Below are 13,041 nucleotides of genomic sequence, written 5' to 3' on the forward strand. Positions count from 1 at the left end.
AAGGAGCCTGGTCAGGTTGATAGAAGTGCCTTGGATTTGAACTTGTGTGCAAGGAATTGTGGGATTGCACATTATATTGCTGCTTATGTAAATATTTTTAATGATTATGAAGACAGCAGAGTGGAAGGGTAATTCATTTGCATTTCATTAAGACATTCATAGTAGATTTTGTGGTATGTTTGGGATCATTGCCCTATTTTAGCTTCAGTTTCCTAACTGACTGTTATACAGGAGAGAAAAATATCCATTTTTATCTACTTGTGCAGTATTTCCAGTGTCACTGACTGCCACACAACTCAAAACAAGGTGTTCTTTTTTATCAAATGTTCCTTTTTTCTTTAACCACAATTTATCTAGATGTTATTCTGCATACTTTGAATGATGTTTGTGATAAGGTATGTAAGGTTTCCTTTGATAAGTCTTGTTTGCAAATCGGAAAAAATGGGTAAGCATTGCTGCTCAGTGGAGTGCAGCAATGTAGAGTAGAGTCACCTGAACTTCAGGTCCTTCAGGTCCTAGGATATCATATGATGGATTTGCTTTACATTTCTAGCAGTTTTATCCAAGAGTCTTGTGATCTTTCAGAGTCTAAATTGCATATACATTTTCAAGTCACTGTTTTTTAAAACATATTCCTGTCTGTGCTAATAAATACCTGCTTTTTGTTCATATTTGTAACTATAAGACATTGTGTATGTGTATTTTAAATTGGATATATAGAAGTATATAAAAAAAAAACATAAACAAATGTGGTTAAATTTTCCAATACTGGAATTGTTGACGACTGGCTGAGCAAGTAAATTGTAGTGTTTGCTCTTTCCACTAGAGGGAGACTCCACTCCCTGTTGCTGTACATTTGGAGCATGGACACAGCTACTTCTTTTCCAGGGCGAGGGTACTCTGTGTTTTAGAATGCTTTTAAATCCATGATCCTACATTTATTAAACTGTCCGTTGGTCAAATAGAATAATACAAAATTACCACTGAAGTGAGACAATACAAGCGGCATATTTAAACCACAGCCGCTATAGATTTTATTTGCTTGACTAATGCCACAGAAGTCCTAAAACATTTAGACTCCTACAAAAAAAAAGTAAATAAAAATAATCATTGCGGCCGCTCAGGTGGTGCAGCGGTAAAAAGACACGCTCCAACCAGAGCTGGATTCTAAATACATCGTATCGAATCCAGCTCTGCCTTACCGGTTCGAGGCTGAGTGGCTGTATGAGCAACGATTGGCCGGTTGCTCAGTTGGGGGGCGGGACAAAGAACCGGATGTGGGTCTCTCTCTGTCAGAATGCGATTCCGACTTCTGCTGGCTGATTAGAGGCGCCTGCACAGAGATGAGGAAGAGTGCCCTTAGGGTGAGTCTCTCCGCATGCAACGCTAGGTGGCACAACACTCATCAATGTGTGGGTGGCAAAAATGCATCCGGCTGCTGCCCATGTTTCGGAGGGGATATGGGTTAGCTTTGATCTCCTTGATCAGGGCAGGGCAGGGTTTGGCATAGATAGAGTGGAAGTACGATGCAAAAATTTAACAATTGGATGCACTAAAGGGGGAGAAAAGGGGGGGGGAATCATTGAGAAGTGCTTTTGGTCAGCTGATGAGGTGCGAGCTCAAATCAGTGTGTGATCAGAAGAAAAAGTGCAATGAGATCTTAAATCTTGAGTTCAAAAAAATTAAAAACCTTTTCAAATGCTATGGTATAGCAGAGATAAGCCAAGAAGTGCCTTAAGACTTGAACAGGGCTACAGAAATATCAAAAACTACAACAACCACACAGAGTCAAACCACTACTGTTGTTGCTACTGCTACTGAAGAATGCTATCACAGCTTCATCTTTAGCAAACTCTTCCTTTCATGAGTACTATTATGCAGATGTTTAGGTACAGCACTGATAATTCTGGATTTGAATGCATTTTGTATCATACTGTAAAGTACTGTAAAGTAATAGTCAATTAAAAATCTAAATTTATTCTTCACAAACGTATTTAGACCCTTTGCTGAGGCACTCCAACATTGTTATGGCCAGACAAGTAATTGTCAGTTGATTGGACATAGTTTGGAAAGGCACATACAAGGAATTGTTGAACAAAAACCAATCCATGAAGTCCGAGGAACTACATGTGTATGTGTAAGGCAGGTAACTCTCAGAATTATGATTCAGTATCTTGGCATTACATAAATCTCTTTTGATAATTGAACCCACTGAATATTGGACAAACCTTTGCAAAGCAGCCAAGAAATGTATTGCTTAATTTAATATTTATACAGCTTTCCTATTATAGCACTAGCTTCTCGTTTGTAATAGTCCAGTCTAGTTCTCTATTTCATTTCTAAGATTGGGAGCAAACGTTGAATAGCCAGTATGGAGCTAGATGAAAATGTAATTGGAGGGTAGATATATGCATGCTTGGTGGATAGATATATGCATAAAATGTATAGCCTATTGGACCATGACAGCACTATAAATATCAGGAATTGAAATTATGCGGACTGCTGCTCGTGGAACTAGTTTTTTTATGTACTGACAAATCAATAAATAAATAAGCATATTGGATACATATACATAAAACTTAGATTGAAAGTTGCATTTCTTTATCTATATTAATTTTTTACTATATTATACTGTGGAAAAAAACATTACCATGCTAATTTGATGAGAATTTTTTAAATGACAGTGATGTGTTGTTGCTCTGAACTGGTTACATCCTGTTATTGTGTAAAGTCTATGCCGTGGCAGACTAATTACAAAATGCAAATGTACAATGAAGCTGTCATGTCATAATTTTAAAGATGTGATGAGAATTAGGTTGGACACCTTAGCATGAGCTTGTTGGACATTCTATTGTAAAACCGTAGGAATTAATATGTAATTGACCCACCGGGCAGTCTCCACCTTTCTATCCCAACCTTATCATAACTTGATTATTCTGGTAACTGGTGTTCCATAAACACCCAGCCTATTTTACTGTTCTCTCCTAAAGCACTGCAGAGAGGGTTATCACCTAAACAAAATTCTCATGCAAATTCTTTCTACAAAAAATTACTTCATCACACTGTGTATTTGAGAGGAATATGAAGACAACGGGCTAGAATTTAAAATGCATGACAGTCACACTCTCCTATCATAAAAAAAACAGCAAAATTTCATAATAAGCCTTCACAACCCAACAGCGCACACACAGCCAAGCAGCCATTAGCGACAGACACATTAGCATCACATAATAATGGGCATTTTCCCAAATAAACCTTCACATTACACAAGCAGTGTCAGTGCTGGCCAGAAAAAATCAGCTGGCACAACCTGCGGATCTTGTTATAAACTTAACAATAACCAATTTAGAGAGAAGATATTACTGTTGTTTGAAAATGGTCTCTCACTGAATCACTATCGCTTGGCTCTCTGTAAATATATAGCTGGTCTACCAATCACCAACATACTTTTCAGCAACAGCGGAAGCAGCAGAATTCTAATAGGGAGACAAAGGAGCCTCTTTTATTTAACTCTTTACATTCCAACACAAATTGAATAGGCGAGTATGAAGAATTTATTTGCCTAGCTTTGAATTTGTGTAAATGTTGACTGTCAAAATATGAGTAGATAAAATAATATTAGAACTGCTCACTTTTTTAAATATTATTTTTAGAATATTTTAGGCCCTCCCTGAGGGCGTAGAGCAGGGGTTTTCAACCTGTGGGGCGTGCAGTACTTGTCTGGGGGGGCGCGAGTGCCCGACCGGGGGGCGTGGCATTACGAGATTTTTTTACTTCTAAAACTAAAGCAATTCATTTTTCACCCACAGGAGACATATTTGATTAGTCTCACTGACCACGCACACACGCACGTTTAATGTTATTCAGTTCCGTCTGAAAAAAACCTTCAAAATAGGGCTCACAGCGAAGATAACCGGTTTCAAAAGCAACGACCGCTGTTATATTACCACAGAGTCAGAGTCGTTCTGTCTGTGGAGCTAAACGTTTTCTGTCAGTCAGAGCAGATGATCCTGAACTAACCAACTTAGTAATTGATGAACTTTTGTCTATGCTCTGTGAAGTAACGTTTTCTGCTCTCATCTACATCAAAAAGCAAGAACCGCTTATGATTTACCAAAGTGAACCACGAATTTATATAATGTGCTGATAGAATCGGCTCAGATGGGGTCGGACTGTATTATCTTTTTAAAATAATATTTTCAATCAGCAAAATTATATAATGTGCACAACATGAATTACGTTCTTTTAGCTTGTCAGAAGCTTTCTCAATGATTTCTGTGCAGTGGTTGATGAAGGGGAGGGGGGGCGCAAGTTCACGGTTGGCACACGAAGGGGGGCGCATGTCCAAAAAGGTTGAAAACCCCTGGCGTAGAGGCCTATGATGGTTCCCCTGTGTTTAAAACAAAGTTATAGTAAAGTGATTCACTGACACAATACAGCCCTATGCAGGTAAGTGTCCTGTGGGTAGAGGGTTATGGCCAGAGTGCTTTTACAAAAATTTGGTTGTGATTAAATGTATTGGGCATGCTGTGAATTTCTATGGCACATCAACACCCGGTTCTATTCCTTTTCCAATAGAGCAGCACTTTATGTCCTTTGTGGCTACTTTATGCTGGATTTCTGTCTCTTTTTCTTTATCTTTCTCTATTTAGGCCCTCTCTGAGGGCATAGAGGACTATGATGGTTCCCTTATATTCAAAACAAAGTTATAGTAAAGTGTATTCACTGACACAATACAGCCATATGCACCAGAGTGCTTTTACATGATTAAATGCCATTTAAAAGTTGGTTGTGATAAAATGTATTGGGCATGCTGTGAATTGCTATGGCACATCAACACCCAGTTCAATTCTTTTTCCAATAAAGCAGCACTTTATGTCTTTTGTGGCTACTTTATGCTGGATTTCTTTCTCTTGTTTTATAATTTTCTGTCATTTTCTTTTATCTTTATCTATTTAGGCCCTTTCTAATGGTGTAGAGGACTATGATGTTTCCCCTATATTCAAAACAAAGTTATAGTAAAGTGTATTCACTGACACAATACAGCCCTATGCAGGTAGGAGGTCTCCGGTGGGTAGGAGGTTATGGCCAGAGTGCTTTTACATGCTTAAATGCCATTTAAAAGTTGGTAGTGATGAAACACTGTGATGGATCTGGAAAAGTTCTAAACTCATTGGCCATGCTGTGAATTGCTATGGTACATCAACACTTGGTTCTATTCTTTTTCCAGTGGAGCAGCTCATTCTCTATCTTTTGCTCTTTTTCTATCGTTTTCTTTATCTTTATCTATTTAGGCCGGCCCCCTCTGAGGGCATAGAGGACTATGATGGTTCCCCTATATTCAAAACAAAGTTATAGTAAAGTGTATTCACTGACACAATACAGCCCTATGCAGGTAGGAGGTCTCCTGTTGTGGGAGTCTACGGCCAGAGTGCTTTTACATGCTTAAATGCCATTTAAAAGCTGCTAGTGATGAAACACTGTGAAGGTTCTAAACTTATTGGGCGTGCTTTGAATTGCTATCATGCGTCAACATTCAGATGTTATTAGTGTTTTTTTTTCTCTTTATTCTGCTGTTCTTTCACTTTCTCTCTCAAAAACCTTTGCTCTGCTTAGGCATGGTACACAACTAGAGAAAGTTGCATAGACTCTCCCGGGTCTGCACAACCCCCATGTGGTAGCTACATATTATCTTTAATGGAACAGTAATTTTGAAAAGCAGAAAGGCAAAATACACCAACGTAGGTTTGAACAGTTGTGTAGGTTTGTGGTGTATACACACTGGGGTTCAAAGGTCTCTATTTTGCTATTTTTCTCAAATGGTATCCAATGTCTTTCTATAAAAATGTACATGAGCAGTGTAGCATTTGAGTTAAAAGTTTAATCTTTGAACAATTTACATTTTCAATTACAATTTTAGAGTTTCTTTGTGTTTGGTATGTCACCCTTTTGCTGTAATGACACCATGCACTCGAGCTGACATGGACTTTACAGGTTTGTGCAAAAAATTATTTTTGTTAGATCTGTGTTATCCCAGCATAATTTTGAAAAGCATTTTGTGATGTTACTAAATGATTGGTCTTGTCTATCTTCTATTGCTCCTATAAATGTTTGATGGTTTTTAAGTCTGGTGGCTGTGGAGGAAAATCAGCCCTCTCTGATCTTCTTTGGTCTTCAAGTAGTTGTTGCAAAGCTTTAAGGACTGCGTCAGGTTGTTTTATTGCTGCAGTATAAATAAATCCTTCTCCAGAAAGATCTAAAGTAGAAGGAATAGCATGTTTGAAACAGAGTGGTGCATTTCCTTTGTATAGTTGATTGTTTGTGAGAGCCCTTCTTGAAAGTAGGTAAAACACCACCATTTATCTCCAATGAGATTATTTTTACACTCATCTACTGCAAAATGTGTGGATGTCTTAGCCCACGTGTTGAGAAGTGGTTTACATACTGCTACTTGCCTCACTATTACATACCCTTATTTTAAGAGGAAGAATAATGCCTTTATTTGTCATATGTACATATACAGATTTACAGTACAATAAAATTCTTTTTCTGCATATCCCAGCTTGTTTGGAAGCCGGGGTCAGAGCGCAGGGTCAGCCATTGTACGGCACCCTTGGAGCAGACAGGGCTGAGTGCCTTGCTCAAGGGCAACAGTGGCAGCATAACAAAGCCTGGTTTTGAACTGGCAATCTACTGACTGATAACCCAAAGCTATGCTCACTAGGCTACCCCTGTCCCTAGTAGTACTGTTATTATTATTTTGACTGTGGTTTTGCTAAATGGAGTCACTGGTTCTTTATGAACAAGCTTTATGTGTTGGTCTTCCAATGGTGTAATTAATTTTGGTGTGCCTGATTGTTTAGTTACTATTTCTTGTTGTACAATCTTTAATTCTGATGTCAACTTTAATTCTTCTGAAAACCTGAAACATGGTCATATTTATTATAGGTAAACAATGGCTGCAAATGTATTAACTTAAACACATTTTCAAGAGTAGTTGTTTTGTTCACTTCTAAAAGTCTCTGATTGTTTAGTAGTAATTTTTGCTTATGTTAGACTGTCATTTAAAAAACATCTTTATTGAGGGTAGAATATTTTTAAAACTATCAAACAACGCCACATCTTCTGCAGTGGTTTATGCACATTATGAGCTGTTCCTGTGCTAAATATAGAACGTACAGAGAGATCAATGATAATTTACTGAGTCTCATCAGGGAATCAGTAAGCATCACAATCCTTTTAAGCCCCAGAGTGGATGCAAGTGAAATGAGCATGATTTTCACTCTAAATCCACTCTAACCCAAGGGCACATTTGTATGCTGAAATACCCAAGATGATTTTTGAAGATGATTTTTGCGATTTGAATTGTAATTGCAGCATCTTAAAAGACACACATTTAATTCCTCTTTAATAATGTGGTAAAACTATTTCTATTTATGACATATTTTATACATATTATACAAATAATAGAAAGTTAATGGAAATGAATAGAACCAACTTGTAACTTTGTGATTTTAAATAGGCCCCACCTGGGCGGCATGGTGGCTCGGTGGGTAGCACTGTCGGCTCACAGCAAGAAGGTCCTGGGTTTGATCCCCAGGTGGGACGGTCTGTGTCCTTTCTGTGTGTCCTTTCCGTGTCTGCGTGGGTTTCCTCCGGGAGCTCTGTTTTCCTCCCACAGTCCAAAGACATGCAAGTAAGGTGAATTAGAGGTACTAAATTGTCCATGAATGTTTGACATTAACCTGTAAACTGATGAATCTTGTGTAATGAGTAACTACCTGTCCTGTAGTAAACGTAACCAAATGTACAGAGTGTAAAACATGATGTTAAAATCCTAATAAATAAATAAGTAAATTATGCCCCACCTTTCATAAAATAAGACGTTTTAACATGTGTATGTCAGTCTGCATCTTATACAAAACAATCTTTAATCTAATACTTTTAAATTACAAAATAAGCCCACTTACATCTAATGGACCTCCCATCAAAAATGTGCTGGACAATACCTATTTTGTAACAATTGTGCATGATACATTTAGGGATATATTAAATGTTGAGCTGATGGTAGTTACTCATAGCTTAATGCAGCAGATATGGGCAGCATAAAGACCTGGGTGTAATGGCCAGAAAATTGGGTTAAGGTATCCCAGAAAATGCAAGGTTAACCTTTGCTCACCACTGAAGGCACCTACAAATGGCATGCACTGAACTGGATGTTGGTGCAAAAGTCAAGTTGGTCCTGTGGTGGGCCGGGTACATGTGCTTTGTTTACTTGTGAAACAGATGACAAAAGGATGCATTGAAGGACGGTACACCTCGCATGTACATTTCAGGAAAGGTTGGGGCATTTTGTAAAATGCAGTTAAAACAAGAATCTATGATATATAATGTGTATCTACATTTAAATTGTACTCCTTTACCACAGACACAGCCTCATAACAAGAGATGTAACAGTTTTTCTTCTTGAAGCACAGACTTGTAGTCACTGTCCCATCTTCTATTAAATTCCCTTCTTTCTGCTACAATTTTCTCTTCTTGTACATTTTGGAATTATTTGTAAATATTTCTCAACATCACTTGTTGGAAAACCATCAGTTAACTGCTGATGTGGAAACACTGCCATCTAGTGGCGGGATGCGGTCACAAAATCGGCATGCATTGTGGGAGATGCAGTTCATGTACAATTTTACAGTGTATTTTAAGACAATCATACGTCTTTTAAGCTCTCGTGGGCCACATAAAATGACGTGGCAGGCCGGATTTGGCCAACGGGCCTTGAGTTTGACACCACTGTGCCTCCTGAAACTCATAATGTTTGAAGTGCTAACTTAAAAAATTCTGTTAAGTAATTTGTTAAAAGCTGTGTTATTTTGTCTGGATTTGCTGTGTCACTTTCTCTTGGTGCACAGGAATATTAAAAGATAATGAAGAAGACTAATAATAGTTAATATTATCAATTTAAATAAGGCCACTACTTAATGAAATAGTAAAAAAGAAATAATCAAAAACCTTATTACCTTTAAATAGGGTCACTCTCTGGAATCCTGGGACTTATTGCTTGATTTCATAAATTAATGATTGACTTAAAAAATAGAAATTAAACTTTACATTACATTAAATTACTGATTAATTTCCCCTCAAACTTACTGAACACTTTTTTGGAAAAACAAAACAAAACAGAAAACATAAACTTCAAGCAAAAAACAATACAGCATAAAAGCTATTATGCTACACTTGTAGAATTTGCTTTCATGATTTCTATGCTCAATGAATTCCTGATTATTTGTGTGCATCCTCATGAATAGATGTTATAGACACTGGCTGTCAAGCTGCCGGTTAATCATTTTTATTTTGTTGAGAGTGTTTTCACATCAGATTTGTCCAGCTTTATCTGGCAGCATTCCTAATTCCTTTATTTCCAGCATTCCTAATGTGGTAAAACTTGGCATTCTCATCTTTTAATTTTTAAAAATGTTGCCAGTCAACACATGTACAGAGCGTATGTGAAACTCTTTTTAATCGTAATGTTTCTTTGTGCTGAATTGATAGGTGATACATTTAGCTGTGGTGAAGGAAAGCAATTGCATGACACTGTTTGGGGAATTGTTTTTTCTGCTCTGTAAAGCAGTGCCATTGATCAGATCGCTCAGCATATGGCTGCAAATACTGAGTATAATGAGGCACAGTGGGAGCTCTACCGTACAGCATGGCAAACTTTCATTTGGGAAAAGGTCTTAAATTGTAGCCAATATGCCCATAAACCAAGGATTGTAATGGCAGTTTGCTTACTGCAGTGGCTGCTTGCTTTTCTAAACGTGTTTTACAGCATCTTAGGGGTTTCTTCATAGTGATAGATAATGTAGGTTGTGTTCTTTTAGCCACGGAAAGAGTGATTATGAGTGAAAAGTAAACTTCTGAAACTAATTACTGAGAAAACTGGAATTTTATTCATTGGCCTTAGGTCTGTTATTGCGAATTCACTGAATGTACACTTAACCTGACTAGTGTGACGAAAATAGTAAGATTTATACCACTTGTAAGCAGACTGGCTAGATCGTGTGCAACACATTACCATGTCAAATTATTCAATTTGTTTATGCACCATTAGTGAAACAGGCATTTTATTAAAATTAACCAGAACAGACAGTCCAAAGTCTAAGTAACATTTAAAAATCAGTATTTAAAGCCAGGAGCCAGGACTTAATTTAAGAAATTGTATTTTTACTTTAAAGGGCACAGAACAAATCTGCTTTGACTAAGATGAAAAAAAGAAGTCAAAGCTGTGACTGAAGGCAATTTGAATGAATCAATCATATCCAAGATGTTTCACCCCAAACGAGACAGTGGGACGGTGGTAGCCTAGTAGGTAGAGCTTTGGGCTATCAACTGAAAGGTTGAGAGTTTGAATCCCAGCTCTGCCATGCAGCCACAGGTCATTAAAACTCTCTGCTCCAGGGGCACTGTACAATGGCTGACCCTGCGCTCTGACCCCAACTTCTAACAAGCTGGGATATGCAAAGAAAGAATTTTGTTGTACTGTACACCTGTATATGTATATTTTACAAATAAAAGCATTCTATTCTAAAAAGATCTTAATAGAATAGTTGTATGAAAACATTTTAACTTGAATTTAAAGCAGTATGTAAGGTGTAAACTTAACAAGGCACATGAGCTAGGTAACACCATCCCCACTGTAAAATATGATGGTGGAAGCAGTTATATCACTGACCATTGATGAGCAAATGAATAGTGCGCTACGCAGATAGGTACTTAATTAAAATCTGCTCCCCTCTGGAACAGGAAAGGAAGTCTGAGGGACAATGTCCTCAAACATACTGCCAAAGCAGCATTGGACTGTTAAAAATGAATGTCCCCGAGTGGCCCAGTCAGAGTTGTACACCAGCACCAACAAATCCTGTAAAAAGGTACAGTATAGGCAAAATTATTTCACAATAACTGCAGTTCTTGGGGCTTAACCAAGTGGTGAACCAGAGGGTAGTATACTTATAAATTGTTGCTTACATGTTTTTAAGTAGGAGAATGGGTGTCTAATTAAAAACAAGTGAAATGGAAACAAACCCCAATGACTACATATCTGTTTCTAACTCATTGTGTAGGTCCAGGTATGTGCGTGCCTTTAAAATCTAGAAATGGGGCAGAGGAAATAGGAAAGGTATTCAGGTGGCAGCTAGGTGGGTAGACAGAGAGGCTGAGACAGTGGGAGAAAGTGAGGGAGAATGCACACATCTGGATCGTCACCGGGTCACGTGATAGCCAGGTTTCCTTGGAGACAGCAGTGATGTTGTGCATTCAGATGCTAGTTCAGTTGAGCGGAGGGCAGGACAGACGAGGCAGCCGGACTGTGGATGTGTCTCAGAGCCGAACAAACAGGTGCTCCACGCACTACTCAAGGTGAGTCGGCCATTCAGTACAAATGCTACAATTTCTGATATACTCTGTAAATAAATATGGCATTGATCTTCGAGATTGTTCCGTTCTGTTATGTACTTATTTATGCGGTCATGAATTTGCCAACCGCTCAAATTACCTAGTGACACATTGATCTATTTTCTCACAGTCTCAAATAGCTTGCTTCCATTTTCTGTTTACCGAATAATTCCAGTTTATAAGATCTCATAACTTATTTAATGTCCTGTGACAGCAGAAAAAGATGGTTTGATTAGGATTTAGTAATTGATTTAAGTTTTAAATCTCCTTTTATGGTGCTGCACATAAACTGTGTGAGCTAAAAAGATTCCTGTAGAGGTGAGAAAACAGAAGCAAGCCAGAAGCAGAAACTTTGAATTTACTTTGGTAAGGATGTTGAGCTCACCTGTAGACACAGAACATGGTTAGAAGCATTTTGTTGCCTGCAGGTACGTGTGTATAGACTGACTGCATCAGAACAAATGGGGTTCACGGAAGTGTTTTAGCACGTAAATTAGTTTCTGCAATGTCACCTCGGTGCTGTCGCTCCTCTTTTTCTCTACCCAGTTTTAATTAGAATTCCTGTGAACCCCTTTGTCGTCCTGTTAACATCATTAGTTGTGGGCAAATAGCATTAAATTGAAATGTCACTTTGTTGAAGCCAGAGCAAGGACATTTAAAATATATATTTAAGCAGTACAGCTTTTTTTAGTATAGATCAGGATGTCTTATCTTCAGAAAGCACACTGGTGGTGGTTTCTGCTCATAGAGGTCATTTTCCAAATCAGAGACATCATTTCTTCTGACAAAAATAGTGTTTTCACTATTCTTGCTATTCAGATTTCCTTACTATTAGTAGCAGTTGTATGTTAGTTGTAGCCTAAATATTTCTGGCAGAAATATGTTGCTGCAGGCAACTCACATAAAAATCCTCATATTCTCATATTAATCTGAGAGTTATTCAGAAAATAAATCACATTTTTGATATAACTTATTTCTGTAGTATGTCTAGAAAAGCTTTATTTAACTGACAAGCTTAATTTTATTTTGTTGATATAAATAAATGTAGAGTTTGTTGCCTACAGCACAGAGGTCTAGACAGAGACACGTTTACCCCTGTGTTAAGACATCTTTCTTATCAATTAAACATTTCTAATGGTTAGGAATCTGAAGATACTAACTGTAGCAATTAGCAAGTGGAATTTTTGCACATTCTTGGTTGGTAAACTCATTTTCTGATTCTCCTCCTCATGATAGTCATGATGCACCACACATTTTCAATAGAAGACAGATTTGGACCAGTTTATGAGGCCATGCTGTTGTAGTGTCTGCATAATAAGGCCTGGCATTGTCTTGCTCAAATAACCATTGATTTCCTGAGAAAAGACATTGTCTAGATGGCAACATGTGTCTCTCTAAAATCCCAGTAAATGCTTCCACATTAATGGTACCTTCACACATATGCAATTCGCCCATGCCGTGGACATTGAGGCACCCCCCCCCCCCCCCCCCATACCATAAAAGATTATGGCTTTTGCACCATTTGCTGATAACAGTTGGTACATTTTGTCTTTGGCCAAAGGTTTCTCATTTAATGCTGTGTGAGGGCTT

The 13,041-nt window shown here is 37.9% G+C and overlaps 1 protein-coding gene across 5 annotated transcripts in view; it reads left to right on the forward strand.

The window, feature by feature from the left end:
• Nucleotides 1-13,041, forward strand: part of dtnbb (dystrobrevin, beta b) — a 53,380-nt gene that overhangs the window by 14,666 nt on the left and 25,673 nt on the right. The gene's annotated exons all lie outside the window — the stretch shown is intronic.

Source organism: Trichomycterus rosablanca, chromosome 13, assembly GCF_030014385.1.
Source record: "Trichomycterus rosablanca isolate fTriRos1 chromosome 13, fTriRos1.hap1, whole genome shotgun sequence".
NCBI classification, from domain to species: Eukaryota; Metazoa; Chordata; class Actinopteri; order Siluriformes; family Trichomycteridae; genus Trichomycterus; species Trichomycterus rosablanca.